The following is a 21,756-nucleotide window of genomic DNA, read 5'->3' on the forward strand; positions in this document are numbered from 1 at the left end:
AGAAAGCAAGGACAAAAATATAATGATAAACCATAAACGGAGTGTTTGCTTGCACCATCATTGCCTCAAGGTGTTTCAGTGCTTTATGACATGTATTCCTTACCTTATGGTAAGGAATTATGAGGTTATTATGAGGCATGGTATTATGAGGTATGAGGTTATTCTGAGGTATAATTATGGTATTATGAGGAAATGAGCCTCAGAAACATCAAGCAGCTTCATCAAAGTCACACACTTAGGAAGTGGTGAGATCCGAATTCAAAACCCACTCAGTCCTAATTCTAAAACCAGCTCTCTGCTCCCGGGCTCTGACAGTATATGTCACAATCCAAAAGAATCCACAAGCTAACTATTAGGACTAAAGGATTTAGCAAGGTTGCTGGATGCAAGGCCCGCATACCAAAATTATTCGTATTTCCAAATATTGGTAAGAAACAGAAAATGAAATTTCTGTAAAGGTAGCATTTACTATACCTAGGACTAGTAAATAAACTAGGGGTCAAGGTAAGGAAATATGTGTAAGTCCTCTTGCAGAAAACTATAAATATTACTGAGAAAAAAATTTAAAGATCGAACTAAATAGGAGGATACACCCTAGGTCCACTGTAAAGGTGCCAATTCTCTTAGAACTGGTCTGCAGATTCAAGGTATTCCCGATAAAAATCCCAACAGAATTTGTTTGTACAAACAGACAAGGTGGTTTTAAAGTTTATGTGGCCACAGAAAGGGCTAAGAATAAAGAGGACATCTTGAAGACATACAAATTTGAAGAACATGTTATACTGGATTTCAAACCTTATTGTGAAAGCCATAGTAATTGTGACAGAATAGTGTTTGCACGACAACAAATAGACTTGGGATAGAAAACCCAGAAAAGACTCTTCCATGGCACTGCAGAGCATGGGACAAAGGACAGTATTTTCAATAAATGGTACTAGCTCAGTTGGACATCCACATGTTAAATGATTGTTTGACCCATCTGCTCCCACATACACAAAAATGAATTCCAGGCAGGAGTGTTTCTAAATGCTCAAGGTAAAACAATAAAGCATCTAGAAGATAACATAGGAAAATGTCTTCATGCCTCCAGAGTAGGAAAAGATATCCATTAATTTCTGCTTATCAAAAGATACAGTTAAGAGAATGAAAAGGCAAACCTCAGCGTGGGAGAATTTTTACTCCATAGAACCAAAAAAGGCTCATATACAGAACATATAAAATACTGCTACAATCAATAAGAAAAGTAACTTTTCACAAAAAAAAAACAAGAAAAAAAGAAAAGTGCTCAAGAGGCTTGAATAAACATCACAAAAGATGATATCAAAGTGGCTAAATTAACAAATGAAAATGTACTCAACCTCTGGGAAATTCTCATTAAAACCACAATGAACTATAACCACCCATTAGAATGGCCAAATTTTAAAAAGTTGACCAAAACAAGTGTGGTGAAGTTGGGAAGCAATGAAAACACACACACAGCCCCTGGGAAAATACACTGAAAACAGTTTGACATTATCCAGTGACGTCAAACTCATGCAAACCCTTTGACTTAGCAGTTCCATTCCCAGGTTCAGAAACACGTCAGGTGGGAACACACGGGCTAGAACACCCGCACGTAGCTTCTCCATGTGACCTGAACTACCTTGCAGTGTGGTGACTTGGTTCCAAAGGCAAACATCCAGAGCAAAAGCCGGAAACACGTTACTGACCTCACAGATTCTGTTGGTGGAGATAGTTAAAAAGGTTCACCCAAGTTCAGGGGAGGGTACACAGACCCATCTCTCACTGGAGGTATGTCAATGTCAGGTAGTAAGGGCACCATGGAATGTGGAATCTGGAAAATACTATCTGCCACAAATGTCCTAACTGTAGTAGAAGGAGTAAAAAAAGAAATCCCCCAAATATAAGTGTATAATTTATCATAGTCAAAAACCCAGCAATAATTCAAATGTTCATCCCTAGTAAAATGGTTAAAGTGATATAATCATTCAATGGAAGGCAATGTGGCAATGAAAATGTATAAGCAATACACAAGTTCAACCACATGAATGAATCTCACGAACAATATCTAGTCGGGCACAAAAGATTATGTATTGTACACATCCATTTACGTAAAATTCAAAAAAATAAGTGAAATACAGTGTTTAAGAGTGTATTTCCTCAGTGTAAAGCCAGGGCACGATCGCCCTAAAATCAGGAGCATCCTTACCTCGGGACTAGACTAGGGGTTAAGGACGGAAGGCTAGGCGTGCTCCATTTCTTGACCTGGGTGTGGTCACCAGGTGTCCACTTTTGGTAAGTCAGGTGAGAAGTCTGCCACTGAACTACCTTAGCACCTCCTCTGTGTGAGTCTCTTTAGCACTGGAGTAGAGGACAGACCAGTCCTGGTGACACAACAGTGGGACAATGGGGTTGGGGGAAGGGTTGGGGGAAGGGCTGGGGTCTTGGTGGATGTCATAGAAATCATGGGCCATCGGGCCTGAATAGAGAAGAATGTAAAGTCGGGCTATGTACCGCCAGCAGCTGGGATCTATCAAAAAAGAAGGACCTGGCCATCAGCCAGGGACTTTTAGGCCACAATGAGCAAACTGGCCTGAGTCTCCAAGGTCCTCAAGTGAGTTTCTAAAACCTGAACAAAATCATTCTTTCACATGCTCCCAATAACTTTACGAATTACAATGGTAAAATAAGCATTTGTTGTAGAAATAAACAATGGAAACTGAAAATCAAAGCAGGCTGAACATCTCCTAGGCAGTGGGCCTGACCTGCTACAAATTCTTGGTGTCTCGTTTCCGCTGGCATACACTAACGTGGTGAGGCTTCACTTCGTTTCTCGTTGCCTTCCACCCTCCGCGAGTGAAGGGTTCTATTCCCCACTTCTCCCTCTGCCTGCTCCATTTCACCAGAGGCTCTCTGACATGACGTTGGTTGATTCCGCCTTAGAATACCTCCTTCTCAACACTCTCCTCTTGGTCCACCTTTCTGCCCTTCCATCTAAATGTTCTGTCACACAGAGATGTGGGCGGCATGAGAGAAACTGGGGCTGGAGAAGCTCCATGGGGTCTTGGGGAAGAAATGGGGGAAGGTCTGGCCGGGGATGGGCAGCTCGTGTCCAAGTCTGAGCTGGGGTGAAGGAGCTGACTGGGGCTTGTACAAGGTGGGGGTCCAAGTCACAGGAGAGAAGTAAGCAAAGTAATGCAGGAAGGTTGAGGAGGCAGCTGAGGTGGGGCTCCGGTGGGGTCAAGGATCATACAGGAGCTTGAACTTGGTATGAGAGTCCAGGCATTTATCAACTTTGTGGCCTTGGGCAGGCACAAGACCCCTCTTTGGGGGTGAAGACCCTTGACCCAGGCAAGCCTTCAGGCTGGAGAGACTCATGCATCTATCCTTCAAGCAGACCCTGATGTCTCACTCATTCCTGTATCCCAAGCACCAGGCCAGACCTGGCCCTGAGGAGGCCCCTGGCAAAGTCACCTGAGTGAATGAATCTGCTCTCAGTCCTGAGCCACACGTTTCAGGGTGTGCTGTGTCTTCAGATCACACTTCTTCCATCCTTCTCCTTGGTTGGGAGGTGCACGTCCCTGAAGCTGACAGGACTAGATGCTGGGGTATGGGAGATGGAAAGGCTGGGTAGCAAGTCCTGGGACGGAACGTGAGTGGCTGCTGCTCCCAGCCAGTTTTTCTGGGCTCGTCCCTGTGCTCTGGTCCCACCCTCCTCCTTGGGCCTCTCCAGGCCACTTCACTCCCTGCTCTCCACACCACCATGTCCAGCTGCCCTTGCACTGCCTCCTGCCTCTCTGCTTTCAAACATTTCCAAGTTTTCCCTCTGTTACATTCTTCCCTTGACCCCAAACTTCCCTCACTTCCATTTTTCTCATTTTCTTTGCCAAAATTCCTCAGAGGATGGCCTAACCAGCTGCCATTCTTTCCCTTACTCCCCAAGGTCCTGCCATCCGGCTTCCACCTTCCCGCCTCGGCCAGAGGGCACTCGGCAGGGGCCAGCAGAAGGCAGGCTGCCTGTGGGGGGCTGCAAACCCACCCGGGGACACACAGGCACATGCACATACAGAGACACACCCACACAGATGCACACCCATTCACGTACAGATACACATCCAGACATATCCACAAACACACACACAACGACACACACGTACACCTACACACACTAACCCACTCCAGTACGGCAGCCCAGAGGCTCTTGCTTAAATAGAGCACATCAGAGCCCCAGGGTCACCCCTTAGAGGGAGGCCTCCCTAAGGCCGGAGGCACCAAGAAGACAAAAAGGATTTGAGAATTGCTATGTCCAGGGGCAGATTCAGGTTTTACAGGGCCTGGAGGTTATAAAATTGTGTAGGAAACCTCCTCCCTTTCCTGCACTGCCCCCAGTTGCACACATCCAGAAGACACTCTTGAAATAAAGGCAGGTAGGGACAGAGGGAGAGGGAGACGGCCAGAGGGAAAAGCTTGTCAGGGACCTCAGGGGAGAGTTTGAACTTGGGAACCAGAGGCCTAGCTGTGCTGAAACCAGCTCTGGGGCCCTGAGCCAGCCAGTGACCCCCCTCCCAGAGAAGAAGGGGCAGAGTGAATTTGGACAAATGTTCTTAACCTAACTTAGCTTCCTGCTTCTCTCCTTCCGATTCCCTGCAGCTCAACAAGAGCAGAAGGAGAGCTCCAGGATGGCGGGAGTGGATTTGGGGGCCTCTGGTAGTCCAGAGACACCTCCATGGATGCCAGGTTCTCAACGCTGATATCACAAGAAACATCTGGCTATTTAAAAAGAAATACCCAGACCCCAGCTCTCTCCAGACAAACTGAACGTTTGAAATAAACATGAGCATCCCAGGCACTGTACACCCAAACCTAAAGGAATTTTAGGGACTCCAGGAACCCTTTAACACAAGGCTCATTACAGAAGGCTCATTCTGTAAGGAGTGTGGCCTCCTTGTTGCAGGAGGTGGGCTGGAAGGTTTTTATTCTGGCCTGAACTTTCCTCTGCAGTGACACCCAGTGTTTTTCACTCACCTAGTTTCTTACCTGAGAAGCGTTTGGGCTTCCTCATCCTCCCTTTGATACCTGGTCAGTTCTCCTGACTGGTGCTTATTTCTTATCTACAGATCCCCCTGTATCCTGAATCCCACTATCTCCTCTAGCCTTTGCTGGGTTGCTACTGCCAGTCATCTCTTCTGTGTGGCCCCACAGTGCAGGGACCAGACTTAAGGTAAATGGAGGCATTATGACATCAGCAGTTGCCAGGCTTCCCTCCCTTGAATTTTCTATCACTGTGGTCTTCCTCCTGAGTGAGCCCAGCTTGCTCGGATAACACCATCCTATATCCCTGGAGCTATGATAATCAATGCTTGCCACTGATTATTGAGCACCTACTATGTGCAGGCCAGAACCACTTCCTGGGCACTTCATATTCAGGGGCATTTCCTTATCCGGAGAAATAAATGAGCATAGTCCAATAAAAACTTTGTATCCAGTTCCTGGGATAAATTCTTCATCTCTGAAATGTCCAGGGATAGAAACATCTTCAAGGTGGGCTCAGGACAATAGCCGAGAGTTCATATGCTAATGAAGGTTACACTGGCAGCCTTAGAATGGGGGCTGGCCATACCAGAAAGACCAACCCTGTGATTAGGGGGTTGGGTTTTGAGACACCAAGTATCAGCGCAGCCTCTGGGAGGGAGGACCCTGCAGACTGAGTTCAGCTGGCAGATATTGAGCCCATCAGTCACACCTACACAATGAGAGCCAGTGTTAAATAGAGACATGGACACCCCTGTGAGCTTCTCCTACTGATAATGTTGCTGTGCCAGGAAGGTAGCAAGTTTCACCTCCATGTGGAGAGGACACAGATGCTTGCATTGAAGACCCACCCTGGCCTCACCCTATGCATCCTGTCTTTTGACTTCTTCTGTTCGTATCTTTTCGTGGTCATAAAACCATAAACGTAAGGAAAGCGCTTTCAGTGAGTTCTGTGAGTGGTTGTAGTGACTTATCGAACACAAAGGGGTGGTGGGAACCCCTGAATTTGTAGCCAGCTGGTCAGAAGTGAGGGGGGGTGTTCTGAGCCCCGAAACATGTGACTAGTGCCTGAAGGACCATCTTGGAAAGGATTTCCCTATACCTTTGGAGTCTGGCCTGATTCCAGGTAGAACCAGCATTGAATGGAATTGAATCATTACAGCGTTTGCAGTTGGTGTCAGCAGCTGTTGAAAGGTAATTTAGATTTTTGCAACTTAATTAGTGAGATACTTGAGTTCATTTCATTTCAACAAGCAGTTATTCTGGGGCCAGATCTGCCAGGTTGTGGAAATGGGTTAGACCAGAGGTCTACTTTCTTAGTGCCAAAATCACCTAGAAGGGTTTTTCAGACAGATTCCTGGGTCTCTTCCTCAGAATTTCTGTTCGGTAGATCTGGAATGGGGCCCAAGAATTTGCATTTCTACCAAATTCCCAGTGTTCTTCTGAAATGAGACTTCTTTTTGGATGAACAGGAAAGAGAACAGTTGTCATCAGTAAACTGCGAACCATCAACCCTTTTCCCCTCCACACCACGATCTGTCCATGTGTGTCAATGGGGGATGTCCAGCTTCTAACCTCACCTGTTACCCCGACCCTGAAAAGTTCTCCAAGATTCAAGGAGGGCTGGGCATAGAGTGAGAGGTGAAGCCCAACAATTTGATTGCAATTGTCAACTTGGGACATCACCCAGGAGCCAGACTGGACTTGCTCTCTCTGTATTTCAAGGAGTCGTCAAGCCCCATTGATAATTATTTTGAAATGTTTCCCTCACAGTCCATTTTTCTCCATCCACCTCCACCCCCACCATAATCCCTGCCCTCAACCCAATCAGCCATGAATCTAATTTCCCTTCACCACTCTGCAACCCAGCAAGTACTACTCCATCTTTCTAAAAATCATCAGCAGTTTCCCATTACCTCCTCTTCTTCAGGGTTCTTTGTAATCTTGAGAGAGATGCACATACTAGAAAAGTCCTGGCACAGAGAGGCAGAAGGTCCATCTTTCCATCCTGGCTTTAGCACTTGTGGTTGGAAAATGTATATCAGATGGTTTACCAGCAAGAAACCACCTTTCCATACTACTCCTGAAACAGCACTTAAGCCTCACAACCTTGGTTGGTGTTCTCCTTCCCAAAGAACCCGTATCTTTCCTTTCCCCTCTCTAATTCTAGTTACTCCTCAAGGCCAGCCCCATACTTGTGGTGAATCCTTATTCTGTCACTCCCGCACAAGCTGCCCCCTGCTTCCAAGCTCTCCCCAAGCCATGTTCCTTCCTGCTCACTCTACTCCTGGCACGTATCTTCATTCAGTTCTTCAAATAACCAAGTGCATTTTCGCATCAGTAAAGCACATCCCAAGCAAAGGAGAAAGCATGAGCAAAGCCAGGGAGGAGTATTTAGGAGCTTGTAGGGTCAGCAGTGTGGATGAACATAGGTGGGAGAAGAAGATGATGATGTGGAGAGTTGGACTGGGCCAGTCTGAGAAGGTCCTGTCCTTCTCAGAAAATCACAATCTGGTGTAGCAGCTGTAGGCATATTTTTGGGCAAAGACCTAGGGGCAGGGCTGTGCTTGAAGTGTGTTGGGTAGGCAGGTGATCTCCTCCATGATCCCACAAGGGCCCTAACCCATAAAGCCTTCCACAGCCTGGTGCGGCTCTTGAGCTGTTTATAGGTCCAGCCCTGCCCATAAGATGGCCCTAGGGTCCAACTGGGGGTACACTGAGCAACTTAAAGAGACTTTTGGGAATGACTTCAGTACCATCACTTGCCCATAACATAGAAGACAAGGGCGTTAAACATGTCTGTTTTCTATATTGTTCATGGCAAGATTCCAGGCCTAGGAAAGAAAATCCATAGCCTGAGTTGTTTTCCTCCCACAAGACTTACATGGCCTTTGATTGTTGGCTTCGGGGAGGTGCATATTTCTTTCTTCTGTGGGCAGCACATTCCCCATGCGTCAGCTGGACATGCCTTGGGGCTCACCCACCAGGGTCCGCTAGTTGTGTGGAAGGGCGAGTCGAGCAAGTGTAGACATGAGGCCAACCCGCCCGCCTGGCGCTGAAACAACCTGTGACATGCGCTGCCTGGGATGCAGGGTTTCCTCACTTCAGCAAGTTTCCCACCCAGGTGATGCCCACCATTGTCTTAACGCACCCTCCTGGGATGCTGGGGTAGCAACAACGAAAGATGCTGAAAGACCCACTAAGAGAACATCTACAATTAGTCACCGCATGTAGACACTCTCAAAGGACACTCTGGAAGGTGTGTGGGGTGGCCTCGGTAGAGAATGTGCCCACCAGTGCCACAGAGAGGAAAGGGAAGCCAAGGGCTTATGGAGCAGCTTCTCAGTAACTCAGGGTTACTTCTCCACCGGCACTCCCTGCCAGTTCCCACCTGGAAGGTGGTGAGCACATCCCTCCCCTTCCTCAAGCTCCTGCCGCCCATGCAGAATGGATTGAGGCACCAAAAGGATTAAGGGCTGGCATGCACTCCAGGCCAGGGACCATTCTACAGTCTTCATATGCTGACTGATAAATCCTCAGCATCTTCAAGACAAACCAAAAAGGTAGGAACTACTCTTATATTCCCCATTTTGCAACTGAAGAAACTGAGGCACAGAAGGTAACTGAGTTGTGCATGGACGCACAATTAGTAGGCAGAAGAATAAGACATGCAAATTCCAGAATGTAGGTCTCTTAGAAGGGAAAGCCCACTTGGAGACATGCTAAGAATGGATAAACCTTGAAAACATTTTGCTGAGTGAAATAAGCCAGATGCAAAAGGACCAACATCGTATGATCTCACTTATACGAAATACCTAATATAAGCCACTTCATAGAGACAGAAAGTAGAATACAGTTTTCCAGCAGCCAGGGGGAGGGGGAGAGGAGTGCTATTACTTAATGGGTATAGAGTTGCTGTTTGGGGTGAAATAAAAGTTTTGAAGATGGATGTTGGAGATGGTAGCACAATACTGTAAATGTAATTAATGCCACCGAACTATACACTTAAAAATGCTTTAAAACATTTGTGATATATATCACATATATTGCCACAATAAAAGAAAGGGAGGGAAGCAGGGAAGGAGGGAGAGAGGAAGGGAGGAAGGAAAAAAGAAAGAAAGAGAGAGAAAAAGAAAAGGAGGGGGGGTGGGGAGCGGGTATCCCAGGTAGCTGTACACATCAATTCAATGTGGGAAACCCAATCAAAGTCCCCTGGATTTGCCCAGATTCCCACTTCTACCTCTGCAATACCCTCTCCTCTTTTTCCCTGTTCCCTACCCCAAGTCACTGACTGATTAGACTCAGATGAATCTCTGTGGCCTGCACACTCGGATTTTTCTGTGAAAACTGAAAAGAAAATAAGGAAAAAAATCAGTGTTTTAGATCAGAAGTTGTTCTAGTTTACTAGCTACTGGAATGCAACACACCAGAGATGGATCGGCTTTTACTAAAAGGGGAAATATTTAATTAAAAGTGTATAGTTCTTCAGAGGAAAGGCAGCTAACATTCAACTGAGGTTCTTTCTACATGGGAAGGCACAGGGCCATCTCTGTTGCCCTTCTCTCCAGGCCTCTGGGTTCCAAAATCTTTCCCGGGGTGATTCCTTTCTGCATCTCCAAAGGCGTGGGCTGAGCTGCGAGTGTTGAGATGAGGTATGCTGAGCTGCTTGGGCTGTGCTACGTTAAGCTGTCTCATTTAAACACCAGTCAATTAAATCAAACATCCTTCATTGCAGCAGGCACGCCTCCTAGCCAACTGCAGATGTAATCAGTGACAGATGAGGTTCACATACCATTGGCTCATGTCCACAGCAATAGAACTAGGCACTGTCACCTGGCCAAGTTGACACCTGAACCTAACTACCACCGAAGCTTATCAACTCTCTGAGTCCCCACACTACCTTCCAGCATTCACCACCCCTTCCCAGTGGGGTCCCCTATGGCCGGGTGACCCCACTTCAGTAAAGTCAAAAGTGGACATGTGAGCCAGTCGGGCAGATGATCTCTGACATTTGACTTGGCCTGGAACAAAAAATTGAAGCCTGGCCAGTCTAGTTATCTCTGGAAAAGCAAACTGGAGGTAGAGAGAGAACTGGCAAAAGGCAGCCATAGCTGAAGCTACCCTGGGTAGCATAGAGACCATGGAGGAATGTGGCAAGCCAAAGCGCTGAGAGGGAATCTTGGGAGAAAAATGTCAAAAGCCACCTTGAAGGGGCCTCAGATCTTAGGATTTTACAGTAACAATTCCCAGATTTGTGTGTGTGTGTGTGTTTAAAGCTATCACAAGCATGTCTCTGATGTATTTTTTTTATTATAGAAAACACCAAACATCAACAAAAGTGGAATTGTATAGTGAAATCCCATGCATTCATCACCCAGTTTCCATAATTTCCAGTTTGGGTCTATCATATTTCTTCTATACCCCCACCGCTTCCCTAATTCTTCAAAGTAAATCCGAGACATTATATCGGTTTATTAAGTAATTAATTTATCAAGTGATTAATCACTTTATCCATTGATTTAAACCATTAAGGTGTAAAAGGTGAGATTTCTTCTTAAACATTCACACTGAAAGCTTAACAATAATTTCTTCATATTATTAAATAGTCAGTGTCCAATTTCTCTAACTGCCTCATAATGTTGATAGTGTTATTTGTTTGAATCATACATAGTTCCCCTTCCTGTGGTAGGTTGAATTATGTACCCCACAAAAAAATCATGTTTTTCATCTCCATCCCATTCCAGTGGGTGTGAACCCATTGTAAATAGGGGGCCTCGTGAAGGTGCCACTTTTAGTTAAGGTATGGCCAGCTGAATTGGGGGGGGGGTGCATCTTTCATCCATATTACTGGGGACATTTTTGAAGAGAAAGCCATGGGGAGGAGCCAACAGCAGAAAGTCAGTGGAAAGCCAGAAGGGAAAGGAGAAGACATCACCATGAGACGGGAAATCCAAGAAAACCCACCGATCCTAGGAGGAAACAAGCCTTCCAGCCTCTGAAACCATTAGACAATAAATTCCTGTTGTTAAGCCAATCCATTGTGCGGTATTTGTCAGAACAGCCTGAAAACTAAAATGCCCTCCCTCTCTTATTTTTGCTTCCTTACTTGTAGAAGAAATTAAGTTTCCCACAGTCTGGGATTTGCTGATTGCAACTCCGTGGTGTCCCTCTGTCCCTTATAATTGTTAATAAGATAACCTGAAACTTGACCAGGTTCAGATTTGATTTTTCATGGATGGGGTTGTTAGTGTCAAGAAATATATAAGCACCTGGTCGTCTCTCCTTTTGTATTGTGAGCAACTGTTAGTGATTATTGCCTAGAAAATTATTTCATTAGAGTTTGCAAATTGACAGTATTCTATTTCTTGCATTCCTTCTTCATTTTGTAGCTGAAATATTTCTAAAAGGAGAAACTTCTCATCAACTCTTTGGATACGCTGTCGTGGGAAAGCAAGATAATTGCTGGATTTTTATTTCTCCTTCACTTAGCAGTTTTTGAAATAATAAATCGGTTGTTTTGCAAGTCCCAAAGGTGACAAAAGCTATTGATTTTTTTGTAATGAGCTTATAGATTTAAATTATATTTGAAGCATTTCAATCCGTTGCAACTCGTTCTTATGGAGACTTAAATTGTCCCTTTCATGTAGACTCCTGAGTCCTTTTTGACATGACCCTAGATGTCTTGTCTTTGATACTTTCCATTTTGCTTTTATGACAAACTGTTCAGTTCATCTAGAATATGAAATGAATAATATCTCCAAGGAGTCACGTTCCTTTTGTGGGGAATGTGCTGGTGACTACCAGAGCCTCATTCACACAGGTGTCTTTGGCTGTGTTTTAGCCCTCCTCAGACATTCTCCACATGTCACAGAACCCTATAATATGCAAAGGTAGATTTCCTAGCATTCATTGCCACATTACAAACCACCTTTATTTCACTTGAGCTTTTGCCAGTCTGGAATTTAGGAAGGGTTCAGCTGGACGGTTCATCTCTGATTCACATTGTGTCAGCCAGGACAGCTGCCCTGGAGTTCCCACTTCCACTGTGATGCTCCTTGATCATTCGCCCGCTCTCTCTAGCCATCCTCCAGGGCCTCTCCGTATGGCTTGGGCCCCTCACCAACAGGGACTCAGGGTAGTCACATTTCCCATATGGCAGCTGGATTTCAAGAGGCAAGAAGTAGGAATCACAAGACCAAGATAAAGGCTCGCGTCTGCCATATTCGATTGGTTAGCAAAGTTATGGAACCCACCCAGATTCGAGATGGTAGAGAAATAGAGTCCACCTCACGATGGGGCATGGCAGGGAGGGAGATATTCCGATGGCCAGCTCTAGAAAATATAGTCTGCCATAGTATATGTGCACAGTGTCACAGCTCTGGAAGTCTTCCATATCAATGCTTTCCCTTGACTCATTCATTCATTCATTCTTTCATTCAACAAATAATTCCTCAATAGTGCTTGCTAAGGACTTTAAACAGAGTATCTAACGAAATGAGAAAGTTTGGGAAACAACTTCTATTTCTGCCCTGTTCTAGTTTGCTAGCTGCCGGAATGCAACACACCAGAAATGGATTGGCTCGTAATAAAAGGGGATTTATTTAGTTAACATATGGCTCTTCAGAGGAAAGGCAGCTAACCTTCAACTGAGGTTCTTTCTTACGTGGGAAGGCACAGGGAGATCTCTGCTGGCCTTCTCTCTAGGCCTCTGGGTTCCAACACCTTTCCCTGGGGTAATTCCTTTCTGCATCTCCAAAGGCCTGGGCTGAGCTGCGAGTGCTGAGATGAGGTACGCTGAGCTGCTTGGGCTGTACTACACTGAGCTCTCTCATTTAAGCACCAGTCAATTAAATCAAACATCATTCATTATAGCAGGCATGCCTCCTAGCCAACTGCAGATATAATCAGTAACAGATGAGGTTCACATGCCATTGGCTCATGTCCATAACAACAGAACTAGACACCTTCACCTGGCCAAGTTGACACCTGAACCTAACTACCACATGCCTCAATTGAATTTCCCTTTATTTTAACTCCCAACAATTATTTTTGTTAATCTCATAAAAAAAGCAAACCTCATCTGCCTTGTGCAAGCTCCAGTATCACCTCCTTCAGGAAGCCTTCCTTGATCTCCCTTCAGGCAAATTATTAACTCCCACATCAACTGGTTCTCACTAGCAATACAATGGTTGCACCTGCTTTGTAGCCTACTTCACACCCATCCAGAATTAAGATTACATTTCTCTTTTGTCCATAGTGGAAATTATTATGTCTGGATTTTAAAAGACTAATTTATATATGTATAACCTGGTATTTTGAGATAAGAACAATGAGGTCGGGATTAAGGTAGATTAGAACACAGGGGTAAGGAAGGCATTGCCTGTATTTTAGAAACCTCACCTATTCATTAAGACCAAAGGAAGAAAGATTTACTTTGTCTGGAATCTAAATTTTCTGTAGCACATAATATAACTCAACCTGTCTGGAGAGCTCATTTAAACAATTGAACACAAGGAGCCCAGAATAAGAATGAGGGTCTTTAATCCTGTATAGTTTAATGTAATATTAAGCAGATAATCAAAAAGTATTGGCAGAGTCACTTAAGGGATGAGAGAAAAAATATGGAACTATTTAAACTTTACCAACAGGGAACCCCCTGATACTGTGTCAAACATTAGGGACGCCCAAATCAATAGGCCAAGCCTTTGATCTTGAGGCTTGTTCTTGTGAAGCTTATGTATGTAACAGAGAAGTTTAGCCTACTAATAGGCAAGCCTAAGATTTACTTCTAGAGGACCTCTTTTGTTGCTCAGATAGGGCCTCACTCTTTCTAAGACCAATTCTGCAAGTGAAATCATTGCCCTCCCCCCTACGTGGGACATGACATGCAGGGGTGAAAGTCTCCTGGGCAGCATGGGAGATGACTCCTAAGGATGAGTCTGGCCCTGACACTATGGGATCAACAATGCCATCCTGACCAAAAGGGGGAAAGAAGTGTAACAGATAAGGTATCAGTGGCTGAGAGAGTTCAAATAGAGTTGAGAGGCTACTCCAGAGGTCATTCTGATGCAAGCTTCAGTTAGACATTGCTACCTATCACAACTTGCCAAACCTCAACTAAAACTATTCCAGCCAATCCTAAAGAACACTTCGGGCAATATGTAAGAGTCTACAAAGGTTCCATGCACTAGGGTAACTTTCCAGAAACCTATACCTCCAGATGGGTCCCTAGATTAGATAAGTCCTGTAACCTCTCCAGAACATCAACTAGTTCTGTGTCCCTACCCCATATTATTGACAGCCCCTTCCAACTTGAAAAAGTTAGAATGGGTGTAGCCCAAATACCCCTAACGACTGGGAGAAAGAACAAAGGTGATGGTGGAGTTATACCAAGAAGGTAGGGTTTAACAAACAAGTATGACTGCTGAGTCATTATATTGATTTTTTTTTTAGTCTCTTGTATCTCAGAGCAGCTAAAAGTAAAAATCTAAAACTGTGGAATGATAAGCCACACCAAACCCTGAGATCTTCTACAACTAATTTTTGTCCTGTGCTTTGAAATTTATTGCCTTTTTATATATATATGTTATTTTTCACAAAAAAGAAAAAAATTCAATTGTGATTATAAATCAGATATTTATTCCTCCTAGCCTCCAATGTTCTGGAGCAGTTGGAAGGTAAAATCTGATATGATAGTATGGTAGCCCATGACAAACTCTGGGATCTGTCCTATAACTACTTGTTGAAGAGTGCTTTGAGAACTATTGCTTTTTTCCTTTCTTTGCTTTGTATATATGTTATATTATACAATAAAAAAGTTAAAAAAAAAAAAAAAAAGACTACATTTCCCAACCATCCTTTGCAGCTAGATGGCTATGAAACTAAGTCTTGCCCAAGGAAGTGCAGTATGCAACTTTCTGAAAAGTTCCCGTAAAAAGGGCATGCATGCTTCTCCTTTTCTTTCATCTTTCTTGCTCGCTGGAATGCAGATGTGATGGCTAGACTGACAGCAGCCATTTTGTAGCATATAATGACTTTGGTAATGGAAACCACACACAGTAGAACAGCAAGATAAAGAGCTCAAGTTCTTGACAGTGTGGAAGGCCATCCCCAGCCTGTACCACCTACCTCTAGAGTTTTACATGAGACAGAAATAAATTCATCCTAGTATTTTCTGCCACTCACAGTTTAACCTAATCCTACCTGACACAATACATATACAGGGGTTTAAAAAAATGCAGTGTGATGTCTCCTTCACTGAACTACATGCTCCTTGACTTGATGAGGTTCAAGTTGCCTCATCACCCTTACATCTGCAAAGCCTAGCACAGCACCCAGTTTATACCGGATACTCAATAAATGTCTTCTGAATTAAATAACACAACCATTTCGACATACCAGTGTACATAGGAATGAAATACATAAGCTTCTACAAGGCATGAACAGAACTTGTAGGTATTGGTGAGAAATAATAATTCCGCCAGAAAACTTATAGCCCAGACAGGAGAATGAGTTCTCTAAATAGTAACAGAATGATATAAAATGCATCTTGTGACATTACTTTTAATATCAAGAGTCTGGAAACAATCAAAATGCTGATTAAGGAGGCTGATTCAATTATGGACCATCCACGTAATGGAATTTCTATGACTCTATTTAAAAGAGTAAGACGATCACAACATATATTTACATATAAGTGACAAGATGCTTAAAATGCTACAGCATTTTGGCAAAACCCAAACCAAATAAAGTAGGTTATCAATGAAATAATATGGGGAAAGTGGAAAACTATTGAAGCTGGGTGATGGGTATGTCAAGGGGGTTATTGTACTAGTCTCTCCATTTGTGTGTGACTTTAAAATTTTTCTGAAAAAAATGAAAACAAAACCACATAGTTCTAAGCCTAGTTTTTGCTTATGCTTTTTTTTAATTTTTTATTTAAAAAATGTTAAATACTGACCTTATTTAAGAAAAAAGAAAGAGGTGGAGAAATACATATTTAAATGTTTGAACATGCCTAGGAGATAGATATCTGAAATGCTACACAGTTCGTATTAAAACAGAGGAGGGGCAGGAAGAAAACAGACCAGGGGAGGGAGACTTGCTTTTCACTTCATAGTTACGTTTCACCACATGCCTGCACGGATTATTTTGAAAGCTAACTTTAAAAAGGAAGGATGGGAAGTCCCCACCACTCCTACACTGCCCCCTCTCACTCCCTGTCTGGCCAATTCAGGATCAATCTTTCCATCTCACATGCTCAAAGGCCGACTTCTGCAGGGGGTCCAGAACTCAAAGCTCCTGAGGAACGGGCTGGTAACATAAATGTCCCAAACAAACCAGTTTCACACGTGAAGGAGTAGTAGGGTGCCTGCCTGCCTAAGGGTGTTCAATTTCATAATCTTGACAACAAAGCAGCAGCCCCCAAATACAAATGTGTGTGGAGCAGATCTGGCTCTTGGCTTTGGTTTGCAATTCCTGAGAAAAAACCTCCCCTCTCCTCGTGCCACCCATTTCAGAATTGAGGGTTATCCCAGGGTGGTGCAGGAGAGTCCTTTGATCATACTTCCTTCAAGGTACCTTATTGTTCTATAATGGTTTATAAGCCTACTGGACTGTAGCTCTTTGAGGACTGTAGCTCTTTGAGGAATTAATGACAATAATTGTCAGCTTTCACCGAAGGCTTATCATAACCTAGGTAAGATGCTGAGAGCTTTACATTTATGCTTTTGCTTAAGCATCACCTCCACTCTAGGAATTAGGTACAATTTTTAAGCTCCACATTTAAACTGAGTCCCAGAGAAGTTCAATAATTTGTTCAGGCTCATTCCACTAGCGACAGGGTGGGCAGGTGGCAATTTGGCTCCAAACTCTACCTCTTGAACCAGCACTTTATTTTGCAACACATAATTGTGCCCTAATCTCTGGAGATTCAGGGCCTACCTCCTTGGTTTAAATAAAGCAAAATTAATTCAACTAAACTTTACTGGGCACCTATAAAATGCAAAGAAGCTTGCTTTCCCACTTCTGCAAAGGTAGTATAGGTTTTTTGTTTTTTGTTTTTTGTTTGTTTGTTAGTTTGTTTATTATCTCTAGTTACTTTCAAGGGAAAAAAAAAGGACTTGAAGCTTCATTCCAGAAAAATAGCTATGACATGGATAAATTGTGAAGACATTATGCCAAGTGAAAGAAGCCAGCACAAGAGACCCCATGTTTTATGACTCTATTGATATGAAATGCCCAGAACAGACAAATCCAGAGACAAAAGCAGATCAGTGATCACCCAGGGATGGGAGATTGGAGGTGACAACTAGAGGCTATAGGACTTCTTTTGCAGGTGATGAAAATGTTCCAAGATTGATTGTGGGGAAGGCCACACTACTCTGTAAATATATTACAAGCCATTGAATTATACAATTAAAAAATGTGAATTAGATGGTGTTCTAGTTTGCTAGCTGCTGGAAACAGAGTGGCTTTTAAAAGGGGGGATTTATTAAGTTGCAAGTCCACAGTTCTAAGGCCGTGAAAACGTCCAGATTAAAGCAAGGCTATAAAAATGTCCAATCTAAGGCATCCAGAAAAAGATACCTTGCTTCAAGAAGGCCTATGACATTCAGGGTTTCTCTCTTGGCTGGAAACGCACATGGTGACGTCTGCTAGCTTTCTCTTTTGGTTTCTTCTTTCATGACTTGGACCCAGGGGCATTTTTCTTCTGCATCTCCAAAGGTTTCTGGCTGCATGAGCTTTGTGGCTCTTTCCAAAATGGTTCCTGCTAAAAGGGCTCAGTAAGCAACCCCACCTTGAATGGATGGAGACACATCTCCACAGAAACCATCTAATCAAAAGTTACCACACAGGACTTCCAGGAAGATGGCTGTCTAGAGCAGTCCAAGAGTAGCCCTGCTCCACGGAAAAGTTAGAGAAGGGACAGGAGGGTGACTAAGGAGGCAATTCGGGAGTGCAGCTGACCTGGGAGAGCCTTCTGCACCACATGCAGAAGCCCTGATTTCAGAGGCCAAGGAACTGAGAGGCAGAGGGCTGCAGCTTGGCCCAGAGGCACTGAGCGGTGGAGCCTGCAGGAATGCACCGATGGGTACACGGGACTAGGAAGTAAGCCAGGCTGCATTCCTCTGATGTGTTACCCTCACCCAGTGCAGCCCCGGGACTGGCAACTCACCCCAAATTCCACGCACCTGAACCCTGTCACCCACTCCCATTCCCTGTGCTCCAGGTGCCCCCACCCCACCAGCCACCACTGCACCTACCTGCCCCACACCCCCACCCCAAATGCAGCCCAACCCACCTCTCCTGTACCCCTCTTGAGCACTACCTCCCCCTCCCTGTTCCCTGCAGGCTGTTGCCAGTGCATAAAGGTTGCAGGCACTAACCGCCATACCTAAGCTATCCCTGACCTTTGCCCATAGTGTTGCACAGCTTCACCCCGCCCTCTCTGAGCTCAGCGCAACCTTTTACAACACTCCCAGGCCCATGCCTGCACATAGTCCCCAATCACATCATTCAACTCTGCGAACCACACTTTACAGTAGTCCTAGAATTGCGCGTGCACACAGCCCTCGGCCTCACTTACCACCTCTGAGAAAGTGCCAACCTGTGCAGTCAGGTCACATCTGCCCCCAATCCATAAAGGCATAACGCCAACCTGCTGCCACAGCTCTGTGCATGTGCACAAAGGGCCCCATGACTTAGAACAGCACACACCAGGGTTACACCTCCCAGACTGGTGTCCCCGCACAGCTACATCCTCCCTGGCCACTGGGCACCCATATCCACAAGCATCAGCATAACATCCCCAACCTGTGCCCATACCTGCCCTAAAACAAGTCACCATACTGCGTGCTCCACCCTGTGCCCTGCTCCCTGCTGTACAACCATCCTGCAAACACAAAGCCTGAGACCACTGAAAGAAATCAGCTCCCAAAGTAAATCAATCATGATATCTACATATGACGAAGACAGCAGAAGATCACTAAGAATATCACAATGCAGACAGATAGAGCCCTGCCTAGTGACCAAATTAGAACACCTGAGGAGACATAAATGTTGGAACAACTAATCAAAGATGTTCATACAACTCTACTTAATAAAATAAGTGGGATAGAAAATGACATCAAGGAGATCAAGAAGACAGTAGAAGAGCACAAAGAGGAATTAGAAATAGAATAGAAAAATAGCAGAAATCACAGAGATTAAAGACTCTGTTGACCAAATAAAAAAAATACTAGAGGTACACAACACCAGATTTAAAGAGACAGAAGAAAGAATAAGTGATATAGAGGTCAGGATAACTGAGGTCAAAGACTCAAGACAGCAAATGGCAAAAAAAAGATGGAAAAACTTGAATAGGAACTCAGGAAAATGATAGACAAAGCAAAGTGCACGAATATAAGAATCATTGGTGTCACAGAAGGAGAAAAGAGGAGTAAAGGGCTAGGAAGAGTAGTTGAGGATATAACGGGGGAAAACTTCCCAACCCTCATAAAGGACATAAATATATAAGTCAGAGAATCCCAAAGAACTCCAAACAGAATAAATCTAAATAGGCCTTCCCCAAGGCACATACTAATCAGTCTGTCAAATATTGAAGAGAAGCAGAAAACCCTGAAAGCAGCAAGGGAAAAACAATGTACTACACTCAAGTGAAATCAAATAAGACTGAGTTCAGACTACTCAATTAGCACCCTGGAGGCAAGAAGGCAGTGGTATGATAATTCAAGATCCTGAAAGAGAAAGACTTCCAGCCAAGAATTCTGTACCTAGACAAATTGTCCTTCAAAATTGAAGGAGAGATTAAAGTTTTCACAGATAAAGAAGTCCTGAAAGAATTTGTCAACAAGAGACTGGCCCTATAAGAAATACTAAAAGGAGTTCTGCCGGCTGAAAAGAAAAGACAGGAGAGGGAGGTCTTAGAGGAATGCACAAAACTGAAGAGTACCACTAAGGGTAATTTAAAGAAAACAAAGAGAAAGAGAGAAAGAATATATAGCTCTGACAAATAGAATAAAAAAGATAAGATGGTGGAATCAAGAAATGCCTTTTCAGTAATAGCTTTGAATTCATGGAATAGATTAAGAAAATAATTCAGCTATATGCTGCTTACGAGAGACTCATCTTGGACACAAGGATACAAATAGATTGAATGTGAGAGGATGGAAAAAGATCTTCCACACAAGTTGTAACCAAAAGAAAGCAGGAGTAGCTATACTAATATCAGACAAAACAGACTTTAAATGTAAAGACATCATAAGAGACAAAGAAGGACATTATGTATTAATTAAAGGGTCAATTCACCAAGAAGATCTAACAATCATAAATGTTTATGCTCCCAATCAAGGAGCTCCAAAGTACATGAGACAGACATTGGCAAAACTGAAAGGAACAATAGATGTTTCAACAATAATAGTAGGAGACTTCAAAACACCACTCTCCTCCATAGATAGAACAACCAGACAGAAGATCAACAAGGAAATAGAGAAGTAAAATAACTTGATAAATGAATTAGACCTAACAGACATATATAGGTCATTGCACCCCAAACCACAAGGTTATACATTCTTCTATAATGCTCACGGAACATTCTCCAGGATAGATCACATGTTGGGGAACAAAACAGGTCTTTATAAATTTTAAATATTGAAACTATCCAAAGCACTTTCTCTGATCACAATGGGATGATGCTGGATCTCAATAACCACCAAAGAATGAGAACATTTACAAGTATATGGAGATTAAATAACACACTCTTAAAAACCAGTGGGTCAAAAAAGAAATTGCTAGAGAAATCTGTACCTATCTGGAGATGAATGAAAATGAGAATACACCTTATCAGAACTTATGGGATGCAGCAAAGGCTGTGCTGAGAAGAAAAGTTATTGCCTTAAATGCCTATATTAAAAAACAAGAAAGAGGAAAAATTGAGGACTTAACAGCAAAACTGGAGGAACTTGAGAAAGCACAACAAACTAAACCCAAAGTAAATAGGAGAAGAGAAATAACAAAGATTAAAGTAGAGATAAATGAATGGGAGAACAAAAGACCAACAGAAAGAATAGAAAAGCCAAAAGTTGGTTCTTTAAGAAAATCAATAAAATTGATGGGCCACTAGCAAGACTGAGAAAGAAAAAAATAGAGAGGATGTGAATAAACAAAATCAGAAATGAGAAGGGGTGTGTTACCACAGACCCTGAAGAAATTAAAATAACCATAAGAGGACATTATGAACAACTATATGCCAACAAACTAGACAAATTTGATGAAATTGACAAATTCCTGGAAACACACAAACAAGTTACACTGACTGAGGAAGAAATAGAAGATCTCAACAAACCAATCACAAGTAAAGAGATTCAATCAGTCATCAAAAATCTTCCTACAAAGAAAAGCCCAGAGCCAGATGGCTTCACAGGGGAATTTTATCAATTAGATAAAATTAGTTAGAAAGAACTAACACCAATCCTGCTCAAACTTTTCCAAAAAATTGAGGGAAAAGGAACTCTACTTAACTCATTTTATGAAGCTAATATCATTTTAATACTAAAACCAGAGTAAGATGCTATAAGAAAGGAAAACTACAGGCCAATCTCCCCAGTGAACATAGATGCAAAAATTCTCAATAAAGTATTAGCAAATCAAATCCAAGAACACATTAAAAGAATGTGACCAAGTGGGGGTTATATCAGGAATGCAAGGATGGTTCAACACAAGAAA

At 43.3% G+C, this 21,756-nt stretch overlaps 1 protein-coding gene across 4 annotated transcripts in view; it reads right to left on the reverse strand.

The window, feature by feature from the left end:
* The window catches only part of CDRT4 (CMT1A duplicated region transcript 4), a 30,021-nt gene extending 24,803 nt beyond the window's left edge, over positions 1-5,218 (reverse strand). For 2 of the 4 annotated variants that reach the window (XM_077166059.1, XM_077166062.1), the window contains exon 1: positions 2,210-2,372. The gene's annotated coding sequence lies outside the window, so the exon portion shown is untranslated. Of the gene's footprint in view, positions 1-2,209; positions 2,373-5,025 lie in introns of those variants that run through there. The other 2 variants (XM_077166061.1, XM_077166058.1) reach the window with 2 other exon arrangements.
* Between the last annotated feature and the right edge of the window lie 16,538 nt (positions 5,219-21,756).

Source organism: Tamandua tetradactyla, chromosome 6, assembly GCF_023851605.1.
Source record: "Tamandua tetradactyla isolate mTamTet1 chromosome 6, mTamTet1.pri, whole genome shotgun sequence".
NCBI classification, from domain to species: domain Eukaryota; kingdom Metazoa; phylum Chordata; class Mammalia; order Pilosa; family Myrmecophagidae; genus Tamandua; species Tamandua tetradactyla.